This window comes from Manis javanica, chromosome 17 (genome assembly GCF_040802235.1).
Source record: "Manis javanica isolate MJ-LG chromosome 17, MJ_LKY, whole genome shotgun sequence".
In the NCBI taxonomy this organism is placed as follows: domain Eukaryota; kingdom Metazoa; phylum Chordata; class Mammalia; order Pholidota; family Manidae; genus Manis; species Manis javanica.
In genome coordinates this window covers 64,523,755-64,538,970 of record NC_133172.1, presented here as the reverse complement: position 1 = coordinate 64,538,970, position 15,216 = coordinate 64,523,755, and the positions used below count along the sequence as shown (strand labels likewise).

Genomic DNA, 15,216 nt, shown 5'->3' with positions numbered 1-15,216 from the left:
CAACATACAAAAGTCGGTTGCTTGGATTCACTAAAAACTAACATCAGAGAGATTAAGAAAACAATGCCTTTTACAAGTGCATAATAAAAAATAAAGTGCTGTGGGTAAAATTGCAGTATTTCCAGAATCTCTCACCTGGCCTTACTAAATCTCCACATCAGCAGGTGTTTCCAAGGGGGTGGAGAGAAGTAGTCCATCTCTATATCAACAGGTAATTATAAGGACTAGCGAGGGCATATCTGGCCTGGATAAGTTCAGCAGGGCCCCTTCATCCACAGCCAGGTTTTGAGAGACACTGGCGAGCAGAAGTGGACTGATCTCGGTTCAAAAGTATTTTGCCCGGAATTTTCCCCGGAAGTTACAGGTACCTACAAACAAACTTAACCAAGGAGGTGGGAGGCCTGAGCTCCGAAAACTGTGGACACTGCAGACATGGACGGGAAGAGTTAGGTTATTACAAGTCCCCTCGGCCCACAGCAACGTGCAGACTCCGGGCGACCCCCACCGAAACTCCGTCGCACTCCTCACAGAAGCGGAGCAAACACCCTACAGTCTGGATCTAATCCCCACACAGCCATCCTGGGAAAGCAGAGCCGGGGCGCCGCACCCTGACCTCCCACTACACTGCGGAGCTGCAGCAACTGAGATGCCGCGTGGAGCCAGAGCAGACGCGGGTGCCCACGCCCTCCGCCCCCCCAAACCCGCTCTGCCCAAGGAGCTCAGCTCACAAGACCCCGGACCCAGGCCGCGGGTGGGGGCCGCCCTCGGTCGTCGGGCTGGGTCAGTGCCGCGCTGCGTCCCGGGGGCCTCCCAGGCGGCCGCCACCATGGGGAGCCTTCCCAGGAAACCTCCCCGTGTGCTCGGCGCACAGCAAGGGCTGCGGCCCGATAAGCGGGCCGCCTCAGCAGCCAAGTTCCTTGACCACACTCCCGTCTCAGAGCCTCGTTTGGAAGGACGCCTGGAGCCGGAGGGCGTCCCACAGGTGCGGCCAATCCACCCGCTGCACGGGACACGGGGCGCGCGGCGCGCAGACACGGGCTCCTGGGGACGCGCTGGACGCCGCGCACCCGCCCCGGCCCCGCCGCGCCGCCCTCCGCACCCGGAGCGCAAACTCACCCGCGCCCCAAACTCGCCCAAGCACCGTCCGCCGCACCCGCAGCCCGAACTCACCCGCGCCCGCCTCGCCCCCAAACTCCGAGAAGACCCCGTTCCCCGCCGCAGGCCTTCCTACCCCCGCCCTGGAGGGGAGCGCTCGGCACGCGGCGCACGGGGACCCTCTCCTCTCCTTTCCTTCATGTGGGTCCCGAGGAAACCGAGCCGTCACTGCGGACGCGGCCTGCGAGGTCCCGGGGACGCCGCGGAGCCGGACGAATCCCGGCTCCCCTCAGCGCCAGAAGCAAAGTCCCGCGACCTGAACGCACGTGCGCTGCGCGGGTCCACAATGAGAGCCCAGGCTCCGCCTGCGGGCCACGGGGGGCGGTACGGGAGGAGCGGCCACAGCTCAGAGGAGGTGGCGCCGCCTCGTGGCTAAAATGATGAGCCACAACACTTTGGGAATTCAAACCGCAGTGGGCACGAATTTCTTAACGTCTTCTCCAAACAATTTGTTGGAGAACATACACAATGAAATTGAAGGGAGACACAGCTTTACAACTTACACCAAAATTCACTCACAATTCTCCATAGGCAAATATTAAATGCAAAATTATAAAATTCTAGGTAAAAGCAAGAAAATCTACACAACCTTGCTGACTTTTAACACCCAGCACCAAAAGCCTATCCACAAAAGAAAAATAATCAATTTCTTGGTCTTCATAGAATTAAATTTTCTACTCTAAAAGATCTTGTTCACAGAACCCAAACACAAGACACACAGTGGTAAAAAATATTTGCAAAATACACATTTGATAAAGGATTTGTACTCAAGATACACAAAAATCCATAAAACAGAAAAGAACCATTAAAAAATATTTTACCATTGAAAAGGTAAGTCTCACCTTAGGATCCAAGAATTATGTCACCAGTATTTAGACGACTGCTCTGAAAAACTGTCCCAAAAAAATCCACCATGCAATTTTTCACAGTAACTCTATTCATAAAGACTAAAAATTTGTGCTCTCCAAACTCCATATTTGGAGACACTGGTATGACCTATTATTAACTCCGTTTTTATCACTTCCCCTTTCGCTGGAGAATGGAGGGGTGAGGCTGAAAATTCCAAGGTTCTAATCATGGCGTGGGCTTTCTGCCGGTCAGACACCAGAGCAGAACCCTCCCAGAACCACCTACTTAGTATAAAGACACTCTTACCCAGGAAATTCCCAGGGATTTAGGAGCCCAGGATCAGGAATGAGGCACAGACCAATATATGTTTTCTGTTGCATTTCTGTGTTCATGGTGGCACATCACAGGAAGAGGGTCAGGAAGTTCTGCTTCCACTATCCTAGGATAAGGAGGATTTAGAACAAAAACTAAGGTGACTTATTAAGAATGTTATAATGTTTGACCCCAAGGTGTATGGATTAGATTCCAACTAAAAGGCTGATATGGCTGTAGTGACAAGTATTAGCTTCCACTGCTATCTGAGGGTCTGACCGAGGCAGTTTCTATAACTGTCCATTCACAGTTCTGGGTGGGGAGTTGTGGGCATCCGCACTGGGGTGGTGGAAAGAGCCCTGGGCTCGGAGAAGAAGCCGGTCTTACACCAGAACTGGAACTTTGGTCTAAAGTTGCCTGACAAACACAAGTTAAATTTGAATTTCAGAAAACAAATAATTTTTTGGACATACCTATATTAAAATATTTTTTGTTATCATCTGAACTATACCCTGTGTTTTTACCCCAAGTCTGGCAGCCCTACCTTAGGCCAGTCATGTAAATGCTTGGAGCTTCACTTTCCTCATCTGAATGATAGAATGATGCCCACTGTAGAGTGCTGTGCTTAGTATCAACTGCGACCACTGCAGGGGGTGGGGAGTTATTCTTGACCCTCTGAGGGTTGCTGGATTTGAAAACTAAACTGACAAAGATTAACCAGAGAAAAGTGCACCCATTTATTCATAGCTTTTATGTGATAGAGGAGACTTCAAAAGGAAGTGAAGACCCAGAGAAGCGTTTGGCCCTGAGCATTTTTGTGCAGGATTTGACAAGAGGTGGGCAGTTGTGGAGAAACAGGACAGGGTAAGGAGTAGAAGGCAGTGCAGTAAACAGGGGGAACTTACCAGGACCTGTTCGTTAGGATTCTTCTTTGTGTCCCTTTGCCTTCAAAGAAAAGGATTCTCCTCTCTTCTGGGTATAGGGAGGGTGCCTCTCACATAAGGGGTGTATGATCTGTTTCAGGGGTAAAGGATGTGGAGAAGGTCAGAGTGAACCTCTTGCTTCTTTGATTTTTACCAAACTCCTTCAGCTTTAAATATTCAATATTCCCAGTTACCATCGTTTAGGGTAGCATATCCTGGACCCCATCCTTACAGTGGTTGAAATGACCTAGAATCTGTAGTCTTAGGCACTCCTAGAATAGTTCTGCAATAGTTATAAGTCTGTGTGGAGTAACACAAATTTATGTTTTAATTTTTCTACTTAATAGATATTCTTCTTGGATATCCATAAAGTGAGGTAATAATAGTATCTACCTCAAATTATATTTATGAGACTTAACTGAGTCAATAGATGTAAAATGTTTGGTCCTGAGCACGGTACATTATAAATGCTTAATAAATAATACCTAGTTACCCCTGCAGTTGTGCAAATATGATGTAATATCATCCAAATGAATTGAGGAGACTTTGAATCATTCAACTGAGGATGATTTACTGAGTCATATTTCAGCACTGAGTGCTGATGGGCAATACTTGTCCTTCCCATTGGTTATCAGAGAGGGACAGAAATGGCCAAGTTTAGATGGGGAAGACATTTACAAATCTTCCTGAGTATGTAAGAGACAAAGATAACACCTTTGTGATACTTTTCAAAGGATATAAAAAAAATTTCCTGAATCTTAGCCCATTCTTTCAACTCAGAAGGAATTGACAGCTGATGCCTGCATTTTACCAGAGGCAAAAACATGCCTCCTCAGCAAACGGTGGGTTGACTGCAGTCTAAGGTGTACTAGCGGCAGAAGCTAAGACTCTCCCTGCTTATCGAATGAAGCTGACCCAGTCTTGGTCACAGCATCGCCGAATGGAAAGCTGGCCTTGCAGGATTTCCCTAAGTCCCTGATGGCAGAGAAGAACGAATTAACCAAACAGCCCATCAGGGCATTTCAGGAAAGGCTCTTAATAGAGGAAAGCATTAACATGTAACCACACAGAAAGGTGGAAACACAGCTAGATATTGGTGGCAGCAGTTTCAGTTTTTAACATTTCTTGAGCTTGTTTAAAAAACATGGATATTTGTTCAATTGCATCTCCTGTACCGTCAGTGCTGACACATCAGGGACCTCAGAGATTTAATGGAAAAGTGAGCTGAGATGCAAATGACAGCATCAGACCCAGCAGTTGTCAGACAAATGGAAAACCCAGCTTTCCTCCCCAGCCCTGAGCCCATCCTGATTTGGGCTGCAGATTTTTTTATGCTCTTTTCTCTCTTTCTCTCTGCTGTTATCTTTATCAACTTTCTCCATCCTAAAACTTTCACCACCCAATCTCCATGTTGCTGCCTCCTAACTCATTTCTAACATTTGGTAGGTGTACTTGCAGAAATAATTGTGCCTTTCCTTGAACTGATGTGCTGGGTGTGGAGCGGAGAAGTATCTGTTTATAGCACTTCAAGGGCAATAGGCAGACTCAAGTCAATCAAGTGACTCAGTATGAACTGACATGTAAGATACCCCTTGGGAGTGACTTTTTGCTTTTTTGTTCAGTTGAAGTGCTTGTCATTTCTTTAAATTTCATATTTCTTCAGATGCAACGGAGGCATTGTAGTGAATGTAAAATGCACAGGTAAAACATTTATTTAAAAAGCAACAGCCTTGAAACAGTATAGCATTCACAAGTCAGATACAGTTTCTTATTCCATGGTAAGCACTTGCTAATGTGAAGCTTTATTGCGTAAACCCACCTGCATATGCAATGGTACACAATTCCCTGACAACATTGGTAGAGTCATGAAATAGTCTTAAAGCTGAAAAATAAGTTACATTTTCTGGTAAAACCTAGGGTCTTCTGTGAGACCTCAGGGGTTTGATTTCCCGTGAACCTCTTTAGATTACCTTGTGGTTCCCAAGCCTGTTTTGGTTCTTTATCATTTTCTCTTTCTTTCTCCCAGAAAAATTCAGAAAGTCATCATTACTGAACGTGTGTTCACTGTTTCCCACCATACTCTCCACGTGGCTTTGCATCCCAGAAGGGCGCAGCTAGGCAGTGGGAGTGGCAGCCTGGGGGGCTGACCAGCTGAGCAGGCTGATAGAACCAGTCTGTCACCCTCATCTCCCCTTCTCCTCACTTCCACACTCTGCCTTCCCACCTCCTCCCACTGTCCCCAGCACTTTAGACAAAGGTAATAGAACATGAGCTTTGGGGTCAGGCACACCTGTCTTTGAACCCTCCCACCTCCCAAACTGTGTGACCTGATAAGCTGCCTGCTCCACCACGTCAGTGTTTCTTCACTTGACATGTGGCCAGGGTCACCATTTGCCCTGCTTTTTCTGGGCCAGTCTAGGTGTATGCTTTGTGTCCTGACATACTCATTAATATTGCTTCTGTTCAATGTCTCAAGTATCCTGAATAGACTGTAAAAATGGGGCATTTTAGATGTCTACTATAGTGCCTAGTACATAGTTCCTTGAGATGGTAACTTCTGCTGTTATTCATAATGATTTGAAGTGATCCTCCCACCAGATCTCAGTGGATTACTTGATGTGGTGAGCTGGATGTGAGCTTAGAAAAGTCCATTTTGTTTTTGGACTTTGTTTTAGAAACAATTAATGCCCACCTAATTTTTTTATGATCTCAACTGAATGTAGGGCTCACCGGAATACAGTAACCAAAGCAAGAGGCGGTAATGACCAGTTTAGGCTGGAAAGGAGAAGGGAACTTGGGCACAACTTCACTGTGAACAGGAAAAAAAAAGTGGCATTTAAAGCAAAAACAAAACAAATAAAGCATTTCAGAGCAGGGTAGAATAAATCTCAGGCATAGATGGCTTTTCCAAAAGTAGTTCTCCTCAGTGAGCTCTGTGAGTAGAGCCTGAGCAGAGCAGCCTGCCCACACAGGGCCCTGGAAAGACGGGTGAGGCATCTCAGCAGAGAGGAGGGGGCCCCAGTGATGCTCAAGGTAAAGCATCATCTATAGTGGAAATAGCAGAAGAATCCACAGGAAAACCTCTGTTAGGGAGAAAACCAAGAATTGGCCTTGTCTTACTTTTCCTGAGTCATAAACCCACTGCCAAACTGATTAACTGCTCAAAGAGACCCTGAACTACACCCTGGTCATGTGGGATGTGACACACAATCCATGCCCCAAGTAGCTCAGACTACAGACAAGGAGAGACACATGGCAGTGACAGCACTCTGTACTGTGGAAAGGCATGCTGTGTAAGTTGGGAAGGGTAACCTCAGTAACAAAGGGCCCCAAGCCCTGTCGCTAGCCACAATAGATGGCATTTCCCACTGGTATTGCAGAATAGTGGAGGAGTTTGCAAGATAGTCCTCATGTGGCTCTAATTATTCCCATGGCCTTAGAGTTCTCTTTTGGATACTTCACAGCCAGTCAACAGGTAGAAGAAAGAGGAAACTAGAAGGTATCACAGGAATATTTTTTGGGCTAGGTTTGGAAGTGGTGCCCACAAGCCATTTGTCAGAGTTAGTCACATTGGCCCAACATAATGCAGTACCTGGGCAGCCACTTCCTGGTAACAATTCTACAGGACGAAGGGGGAGAATTAGTCTTTTCTGAACAGCCAGCTGTTCATGGGACTTATACATGGAGGAGTATGTGAGGGAAGCTCAGAAGAGAGAGAGAACCCAAACGTGTGTGCGTGCATGTGTGTGTGTGTGTGTGTGTGTATTTCTGGAGTGAGGGATAGATCCTAGCAATGGCTCCATGGAATAATTGATATTTTAACCAAGTTTTACAAGAGAAATAGTATTTAACTCATGAAGGACATTAGGAGAAGACAGTTTAAATAGAAGGAACAGCATGTGTAAAGGTACTGGAGAATTCATTCTGTCATTTATACAACAAATCCTATAAAACTGTCTTTGAAGTGCCAGAAATCATTAAAAATGTTGGGGATGCTGCTGTACACAGAACAGACAAGGGGTCCACTCTCCTAACCCAATATTCTAGTGGAAGGAGACAAACCACACAGAAGCAACTAAGTACACAACACCAAACATCAAGTAGCATGTTGGGTGGAAGAACCACATAGCTGTAAGCAGGGCTGGAGCAAAGGGTTAATGTTGAAAGTGCAGAAAAAGGAAGTGAGAAATGATGAGACTGGAGAAGATGGAAAAGGCCAGCCAGGAAGTAGCCTTTGTGCATTAACAGGTACCAGCAAGAGGAGATGGGCAGAGCTGTGAATTATGGAAGGTCCCTGGCTTGTGATGGGAAGACTCCAGGTGTGGCTGCAGGGAGACTGATTACAAGGCTGTCTGAATAGCCTCGGTGTAAAGTAGGAGCCATGGCTGGAGGGGTGGAAATGTGAGCGGGTGCAGTGCACACAGGGGGCTTGCCCCTCCTTCCAGGTTTCAGGCAGAAAATGGGCAGAATATGTTTCCCTAACCCAGTCCAGTCCTTCTGGTTTGTGTAAATTTTTACTTTTAAAATTTTGTATATATACCCTCACAGAAAAATCTAAAACTTAAAATGTTACCCTGTGTCATTAGACAGTGCTGGGTACAGAGGAATACATGTACATGTCTGTGTGTACACAGACACATATATATTTATGTCTATGTGCATATATATATTTTGTAAACTCTGTTCCACCTGTGTGTACACAAGCTCCCCCACTGTCTCTGCCCCTTTCCCCACTGCAGATGCTCTCCTCTCGCCACCTGTACTCCGATACTTGCATCAGGTGGAATCACTGTGTGGAAGCCCGCACCTTGCTGGGGCTCCGAGGTAGCCCCTCCTTGGAATTCCCTCCACACCCTGCTCAGGCTCTGACTACCCATCCCATGCCATGCTACCACCTCCTGAGGCTGCCCTCTTTACCCTGCCTGGGCTCTGGGCCCTGCCTCAGTCACCACAGCAGTCCTGCACTCTGCCACAGCCACCTACCTCACTCAGACCTCTTGAGGAGCTCTACAACACCATTCCAGATGAGAAGGGGGGAAAGAACAAGGGCAAGACAAAAAGTTGAAACACAAATTTTTTTTGAATCAGAAAATGGAGTTGACAGACATGGAAGCAAGACTTGTGTGTTTTTATTTAATGTTGATTTTTTGACCAAGTAAATCCTTAAATATTTAAAACAAGAGTTCCTAAAATTGAAAGTAAGTATACTTCCATCCCTAATTGGTAACAAATACATCAAGAAATTAATTGTTGCAATGCTTTAAGGCAAATATTTTTACATGCTTAGAGGGATGTGTTCTCAGGATGAAAGAGATCTAAAGTTTAACTCAGGAGTTAAAAGCAATAATACTGATATTGTTATTTAATACCTAGGAATAAACCTAACCAGGGAAGTGAAAGACCTATATCCTGAAAACTACAAGACATTCTTAAGAGAAATTAAAAAGGACACTAACAAATGGAAGCTCATACCATGCTCTTGGCTCGGAAGAATTAATATTGTCAAAATGACCATCCTGCCCAAATAAATCTACAGATTTAATGCAATCCTGATCAACTTACCAACAGTATTCTTTAACGAACTGGAACAAACAGTTCTAAAATTCATATGGAACCACCAAAGACCCCAAATAGCCAAATCAATCCTGAGAAGGAAGAATAAAGTGGGAGGGATCTCGCTCCCCAACTTGAAGCTCTACTACAAAGCCAAAGTAATCAAGACAATTTGGTACTGGCACAAGAACAGAGTCACAGACCAGAGGAACAGAACAGAGTCTCCAGACATTAACCCAAACATATATGGTCAATTAATATATGATAAAGGAGCCATGGACATACAATGTGAAAATGACAGCCTCTTCAACAGCTGCTGCTGGCAAAACTGGACAGCTACATGTAAGAGAATGAAACTGGATCATTGTCTAACCCCATAAACAAAAGTAAATTTGAAAAGGATCAAAGATCTGAACATAAGCCATGAAACGATAAAACTCTTAGAAAAAAACGTAGGCAAAAATCTCTCGGACATAAACATGAGCGACTTCTTTTTGAACATATCTCCCCAGGTAAGGGAAACAAAAGCAAAAATGAACAAGTGGGACTATGTCAAGCTAAAGAGCTTCTGTACAGCAAAGGACACCATCAATAGAACAAAAAGGCATCCTACAGTATGGAAGAATATATTCTAAATGACAGATCAGATAAAGGGTTGACATCCAAAATATATAAAGAGCTCATGCACCTCAACAAACAAAAAGTGAACAATCCAATTAAAAAATAGGCAGAGGAGCTGAACAGACAGTTCTCCAAAGAAGAAATTCAGATGGCCAACAGACACATGAAAAGATGCTCCACATCGCTAGTCATCAGAGAAATGCAAATTAAAACCACAATGAGATAACATCTCACACCAGTAAGGATTGCCACCATCCAAAAGACAAACAACAACAAATGTTGGCGAGGTTGTGGAGAAAGGGGAACCCTCGTACACTGCTGGTGGGAATGTAAATTAGTTCAACCACTGTTGAAAGCAGTATGGAGGTTCCTCAAAAAGCTCAAAATAGAAATATAATTTGACCCAGGAATCCCACTTCTAGGAATTTACACTAAGAATGCAGCAGCCCAATTTAAATAAGACAGATGCACCTCTATGTTTATCATAGCACTATTTACAATAGCCAAGAAATGGAAGCAACGTAAGTGTCCATCAGTAGATGAATGGATAAAGAAGATCTGGTACATTTACACAATGGAATATTATTAAGAAGAAAACAAATCCTACCATTTGCAACAACATGGATGGAGCTAGAGGGTATTATGCTCAGTGAAATAAGCCAGGCAGAGAAAGACAACTACCAAAGGATTTCACTCATATGTGGAGTATAAGAACAAAGAAAAACTGAAGGAACAAAACAGCAGGAGAATCACAGAACCCACGAATGGACTAACGGTTACCAAAGGGGAAGGGACTGGGGAGTATGGGTGGGAAGGGAGGGATAAGGGCAGGAAAAAGAAAGGGGGCATTACGATTAGCATGTATAATGTGGGGGGTGGGGTATGGGGCGGGCTCTACAACACAGAGAAGACAAGTAGTGATTTTACAGCATCTTACTATGCTGATGGACAGTGACTGTGAAGGGGTATGTAGGGGGGAATTGGTGAGGGGGGGAGCCTAGTAAACATAATGTGTTTACATAATCTTCATGTAATTGTAGATAAATAATACCAAAAAAACCTAATACACCATTTAATTTTCTGATCAAATAAAAATATAATTTTTAAAAAATTACCTAGTCATGGGTATACACCCACTCCTAGGTAATACCCCAAAGAAATGAAAATTATGTTCAAACAGAAACTGGCCCATGAGTTCCTGGCAGCACTGCTCACCATGGCAAAAAGATAGAAACAACTCAAATGTCCATCAAGGGGTGAATGGATGGACAATACAGGGTTTATCCATAAACTGCATTATTCTGCCATATAAAGAAAGAAAGAAAAATGGTCCACAGGGTCTTTGAAAACTGTTGGGAGAGAAGAGGGCGTCCACAGAAACTTTAACGTACAATTAACGTATGAGCAACAATTCCATTTCAAGGCATCTGCCAAACCACAAGAAAGCTTGCCCTCAGGGAGCAGGGTTGAATCAGCGCCACGCTGCATCCCGGGGGCCTCCCAGGCGGCCCCACCCCGGGGACCTTCCCCAGGAAACCGCCCCTTGTGCTGGGTACACAGCAAGGGCTGCGCCCGCGGTAAGCGGGCCGCTACTCTAAGTCCCCTCCAACCCCTTCCCATCTCAGAGCCTCGTTAGGAAGGACGCCTGGAGCCCTGAGGGCGTCCCGCAGGTGCAGCCAATCCACCCACCGCAAGGGGCCCAGGGTGCGCAGCAAGGAAACACGGGCTCCCGAGGATACGCTGGACGCCGCGCCCCTCCCCTGTCCCACCGCGCCCCGGCCCAGACTCACTCGCGCCCCGAACTCTCCCCGAGCACCGCCCGCCACACCCAAAGCCCAATCACGTGCATCCACCTCACCTCAAAACTCCACACAGACCCCGTTCCCCAACACAGGCCCTTCCTCCCCTGGCCCCTGGAGAGGAGCGCTTGGCAGACGGTGCACAGGAAGCCTCTCCTTACCTTTGCCTCCCGCAGCTCCTCAGGAAACCGAGCTGTCACTGCGCGGCATCCCAGAGCCACACGGGAGCCAGAGGAATCCCAGCACTGGTCTGTGCAAAGAGGAAAGTCACAGGGCGCAAACGCGCATGCACCTCGCGGCCTGACAAAGAGGGCAGAGGCCTGCGGGCCACGGTGGGCGGTGCAGGACGTGCGGTCACAGTTCAGAGAAGGTGGTGGCCCCTCGTGGCTAAACTGATTAACCCTAACCCTAATCCTAATCCCAACCTCTAACCCTAACCGTATCATTCCCGAACACTTTTCCAAAAACCTAACCCTAAGAGTAACGTTTGCCCCTGACTGTAATCCCTCACTTTCCCCATCAACGTTACCCACACCTCACCATAACACACAACTTCAATCTCACCCTCACCCTAAAATTAAACATGAACCATAACTTTATACTGTAACCCTATCATCCCCGTACACCTTACCAAAAATCTAACAAAAACCTTAACCCTGGCCCCTGACCCTAACCCCTCATCGTCACCAACAATGTCACCCACACCTCACCGTAACACTAAACCTAAATCTTGCCCTCAGCGTAACATTAAATCCGGACCCTAACTCTAATCGTAACCCTATCCTTCCCGTACACCTTACCAAAATCTAACCCTAACCCTAGCTCCTGATCCTAACCCCTCACCCTCGCCATTAGTAGGGAAACTGGACTGACACTACCTCACCCAGTGACCACAGTTAATGTGAGCAGCAATAAGTTGCCTTGAGAGTATTGAGTTCAGAAACAAACTGCATCAGCCTAGAAACCTAGAGGAACTGGGTGATTTCCCAGTAAATGTGCCCAGTAACAGAATGCGCCCTAGAGCAAGGAAAATACAAGCATACTAATTAGCCATCCAGGGCCCTCCTGTCACTGTTCTAGGGCTTCCTCTCCCCAGACTGGGAAGGAACCAGGACAGAGCTGTATGGCAGCCCCCATGAGATGTGGCCCCACGCAATGTCTTCATTTCTCCCAGGCATGCCCCACCCAGGAAGGACTCGAGGTGGAGGGAGTCTCAGGAATCATTGACTTTGATATGTCAACTAGGAATTTTTTTATTGCAAGACAGTGTACACACCTACTGAAGTAGAATAAATTATTTCTTAATGGAAAAATATGAGGCAAGTTTAAGATCGGGTTACGGCCTGGCAGGTCCAGGTGTTCACACTCTCACAGTGTGACCTGGACCTTCTTCCAACCCTCCAATGTAATATGTGCCTTTGGGATGGCCCCATTCATAGGCACAATCTCTTCTGCTGCATCTGGGAACTTCAGCAGCTACAGGCAGACACCCACTCACTGTCCATTCTAGCAAGAATGGTTTCTCCTTCTCTGGGGATCTATGAAAAGCCACAAGTTTAAATGCCTTTAGCCTGGCTTGTTCACATTCTCATCACTGAACCCATCAGAGCGCCCAGAGGATAGAATGTGTGGCTGGCTAGACTGGGATCATAGCCCATCATCAAGATGATTAGAATGTGGGGTCTGCCTCTGCGACTGCTTGTACTGGAGCAGGTGAGATGTGGTTCCCAGGAAAGCTGAGGTGCTGGACATGGCATAAGAACAGATGCCAGGTGGGGAAAGCAGCAGATTCCACATCACTGATGGACCAGTGCAGCTGTGGCAAACCTGAAACCCAAGGAGGAGGGGACTCACTGAAAGCTGGGCTACAGCCACCACCCAGGCAGTGCTCCTGGTGTCCTCCCACAGAGGCAAGAAGCTCTCCACTTACAAAAAGGTAGTGTTGCTGTTGGTGGTAAATGCAAGGCTCCTGTCTCAGGTGTCAGGTCTTGGCATCTCCAGATGGGCCCAGAATAGCCCCTGTGCCCTCCAAAGGCACAAAGGCATCACTTATGTCCCTGGGAGGTAGGAGCCCGGGAGTCACACCTTACCCCTGACCACATTCCTCACCCATCCCCAAAGAACAAGTTGGCTCATTTTCAGTCACCTCTCCCTCCTTCAGAAAGAGCAGAGACCAAAAGCTAGAATGGTAAGGAGATTATTGCTCAGTGAGGGAGGGAGAGTCTCAAAGATTATTCCATGCCCTAGAATCCAGTTTCCTGCCTTTCTGGAGGCCCCAGTGGCTGAGCCAAGGTAGCCAGTGGCTCTACAAGACCACGCATTGAGAAGCTCCCTGCTTGGAGACACACTCACTCTCATGTACTTAATTCTCAAAAGGTGTGGAAGACACAGGTTTTTTACAACCATCAGGCCAAAGGATGGCAGGACCACAGGCCGCTGCACAGTTGTTGAGCTAGGGCCACATTCAATGTTTGGAGGGTTTTAACCTCTCTTGGCAGACTAACAGGCGGTCACGGAGGAGGCGCTTGCCTCAACCACAGGGATGTGGGGAAGTGAAACATCCCAAGGGTTTGTTCTACACCAGCAGCAAGGTCAGCTCAGTAATTGGCATGGGGGCTCTTTTTTTCAGGTTTTCGGTTTTGGCTTGGTTTTACTTATGTGTTATTTATGAGGCCTTCTTAGACCTACATTATTTAAACATGCTTTCAGATTTAAAACTCTCCCAGTGATTTTTCTAATATACCTATTATTCCATTTGTTGTGTTTAAATATTTGAACTATATGTAATTTAATTTTGCATCTAGACACTGTCTCATCAGAATTTACTTAATTACATACGCTTCCCCTCAACATATTGTGATATTCACCTTATCCAAAACGGTAGTATATTTCTCACTAAAAGTGGATTTTATATGGAAGATCACTGGTGGAACTCAGAGGACGTTCCAGAGACTGACTGAAGTCTGGCAGAGCAAAGAGCCTTTGTCAGGACACATGGTGTCCGCGTCCACCCTAAAGACCAGCCGGCCGTTCAGCCCCAGGTTCAGCCTGGGCTGCACGGTCGCCGCAGCTGCAGCTTCACGGGTCCCATCCCAGCGCCAGAGGCCAGGCACGAAAACCGCCAGAGTGCGCCTGCGCGCAGGACGCTTCCTGATAGACACGCGCATTAGCCAAAGTAGCCAATCTCCACAGCAGAGGCAGGCCAGCCCGCTCCGCCCACCTGAGTCCAGGACTGGGTTCTGCTTGTGACTGACAGGCACGGCTTGCCCTACAATCCGCCTTCCCATTGACGGTCCCTCCTGGCCTCCCATTGGCGGGACCGCTTTGGTCACAGCCCTGATTGGCAGGTTGTGCCTGACAAGGCACGGCAAACCCATACCTCGCCTCCACCGACGTCTCATCTTCCAGAGAGCGGGAATCACGCGGACATCGCAGAGAGCGCCCCTCCAGGTTGGGTAGCGTGGGAGCAATGCCGGGGAGACCATGAGGAAATTGGGAGCCTTTGCCGTGCCGTGTGAAAAACTTTATGAACCCTCCACCCTAAACCTTAAAATTCCAGCCTGAAAGAACTCAGATTCCCTCACCCTGAGAGAGTCCAGATCCCCTCAGCCTCTCAGGACACCAAATCCCGCCACTTTGAGGGATCCTAAATCCGCTAACCTGGAGGGATCTCACATCTCCTCAGCGTGAGGAGCACCTCACCCAAACCACCTCATCTTCAGAGAACTCAGAGCCCTTCACCCAGAGAAATACTAAATCCCCTAAGGCTTAGACCCCTCCCCACACCCTCAGTAACCCCAGCAACCCTCAGCCTGAGGCACGCCCCAAACTCTCTGCCCCAGTAAACCTGACTAGAGCACCTACAGAGAGAACAAACTTCCTCAGCCTCAGAGACCTTACATACCGGAAGGCTGAGGACTATTAATTTCCCTTCAGCTTCAAAAACTCAAACTAACCTCAACATTAGAGGTCCTAAGTCCCCTTAATGAGAGACTCCAAATTTC

General features: G+C 47.1%; 1 long non-coding RNA gene across 1 annotated transcript in view; it reads right to left on the bottom strand.

Annotated features, from left to right (window-relative positions):
* LOC118967543 (uncharacterized) overlaps nucleotides 1-15,216 on the bottom strand; it is a 37,638-nt gene that overhangs the window by 10,505 nt on the left and 11,917 nt on the right. Inside the window, exons 2-3 of the long non-coding RNA XR_012126638.1 lie at nucleotides 3,222-3,330; nucleotides 2,311-2,443 (exon numbers count right to left, since the gene is read on the bottom strand). This is a non-coding gene — a long non-coding RNA (uncharacterized lncRNA). The remainder of the gene's footprint in view (nucleotides 1-2,310; nucleotides 2,444-3,221; nucleotides 3,331-15,216) is intronic.